Raw genomic sequence first — 2,445 nt, forward strand, 5'->3', positions numbered from 1 at the left:
GTTAGGGTTACAAGGAACCCTAGGTAACACGTTCATCTAAGGGAAGTAAAAGCAACTACTAGAGCAAATATCTCTTTATCTAAACTCGAAGTATTGAGCCTTATTAATGAAGCATGTAGATCTACACATCAAAAGTTCATAAGAAACAAAAGCAAATCTTTATCCTCCGGACAATTAGGAGAACCTTTGAATAACTGTTAAACATAAGAGTTATACATAAGTGATTATGTTTAGAGAGTGCAAGCCTAATAAATGATCTGAACAAAATTAATTTGATTTCGACAAGAGAACTCATAAAAAACTTGACAAGCAAGACTTAACAAATCAGTTTATTACAAAAAGGGTAAGCCCATAAAATTATGATATCAGAGTGTTATTCTATTCTCAGTGAAAATCATAAAATGCATATATATGAATTACATGTTTTACCATGAGATTATGACATGCCTTCAACTTGATCTTGGGCCTTGATTTATATAGACTTGGACTTACACATTTAAGCATGTGTTTTGTTCAAAGTTCAAACAAATGATTGCCAACACTTTTTATACTTACACATGCAAAGCACGACGCAGCCAATTTGGCAATAAACCCCAAATCTCCTATTGTAAAAATATTTAGTTATTAATTAGGATGAGAGCCACAAAGTTGAGTCTTTGATCTTTCTAGTAGCACAATGGTTCCTCTTCTGTTTTATTTTTGTCTGTTAAGCACATTCACTTCATATATTCCCTAATGATTTATTCTTTACGGTTGAGGATCTGCCACAATACTTTCTTCCAAATTGTTGTGTTTGATATTGCACTAGGCCTCTTGCTCTCATGTATAGTTGAATGGCGACGCACTCATGATTTTCTTTAAATAGAGACGCTTCTAAGTAGTTTGCATGTCACTCCAGATAGTGAAGTAGGCTCAACCTCTTCTTAGCGAGTTTGACATTTTCAAGCGAAAAATTTCATATATCATCGATTTTTTTTTTTAAAAGGGGGAAGTTCTCATATATGCTTAGGAATTTGGGATCATAACAAGCTTAAACTTAAAAGTTCCATTAGAGCGTGGAAAACAATGTCCAAGAAGTGAAAAACGACGATGTAGGGGTTGAAATTAATAGAGACGATCACTATCTAATCATCTACAGTGTGCACCAAAATATAGTGGTAACTTGCTTCTAACACATCCTTCAAATTAAACATTGTCCTGCTAAACCCTTCGGGTATATATGTAAGGGTGACAAAAAGTGCCCCAAAGGTCACACATGACACACGGTCTGATTATATTTGCTAAATTTATAAAAGAAGAAAACGATCTGATTAACAAAGTGAAATGTGAACGTCCGGAAAACTAGCCTATTTGTATTTGTGTAAAATGAAGTCAAGCGACTATTTTCCATTTAAGATGAGGTCATGTAGATTTGAGGAAGGGGGCTACGAACACATGCACTTAAAAAACCATTTTGAAAAATGAAAATAAAAAAACGAGAAAAAGAGGGATAGAGAGGCCTCGAAAAAAGAAGTCACGTGAGAGGACACCCGCGTGCCGGCGTGCCCTGCTTTTTCCTACAGAAAAAGTTGAAAGAAAAGGCGAGGGGTCCACGTTGGGCAGCTGTCTCTGACACGGTGTCAGTGCCCTAGGGCCCCACCATCCTCCCCCACAGACATGTGAACACTTTGTTTTTTTCTCAATTTTATATGTATTCATTGTTTTTGTTTTATTGTAAAGGAAATAAAAAAACGAAGTAGCTGATGTGGGAATGGCGCCCGGCCCAAATCCGTACGTGCAGTGGATCCGAGATGTCTTTTGCTCAGTGGGCAATAGGTGGTGCGTCTCTCTGGGATATGAGATGACACATATACCCCCTTAAAACATAAGAATTTACTGGAGCCATGTTTGGACTCATGCATGGTCCGAGTCCAAAGGCTGACGAAGGCAAAAGCAGAAGGTGATGCATAAGAAGTGGGTCGTGTCCAGTTCATGAGATGGTAGACCGAGAGTCGAGTTAGTTTCTTAATTAAGCTACGTATTACTGCGTGCGGCCTATGTAGCACGGACACCTGCACTTAGTCGCTTACACGTCCGTATATGAAATGGACAAGTGTGTCCGTTGTAAATACAGAAATAAGAGAAGAAAATTAAGATACGAGTGAAAGATGTTCTGGAATTCGAATCTTTGTTATCTAAAATAGAAAATTAAGATTGAAATGGTTTTTGTTTATATTTATGTAAATTTTGATATATATAACAATTAAGATAGTTTTAAATTTTATAAATTAATTTTTAATAAATATATATCAAAAATAATATTTGATTAACATGTCTATCGTGTGTTCGTACTTTGTCCGCGTATCGTATTGTGTCTAAGACACTCGTGTTTGTGCTTCATAATATATATTGGGTACTTAGTTATGTCTCGAAATTCTTGCTACATGTCGGAGCCTTGGAGGATAA

This window comes from Argentina anserina, chromosome 6 (genome assembly GCF_933775445.1).
Source record: "Argentina anserina chromosome 6, drPotAnse1.1, whole genome shotgun sequence".
Taxonomy (NCBI): domain Eukaryota; kingdom Viridiplantae; phylum Streptophyta; class Magnoliopsida; order Rosales; family Rosaceae; genus Argentina; species Argentina anserina.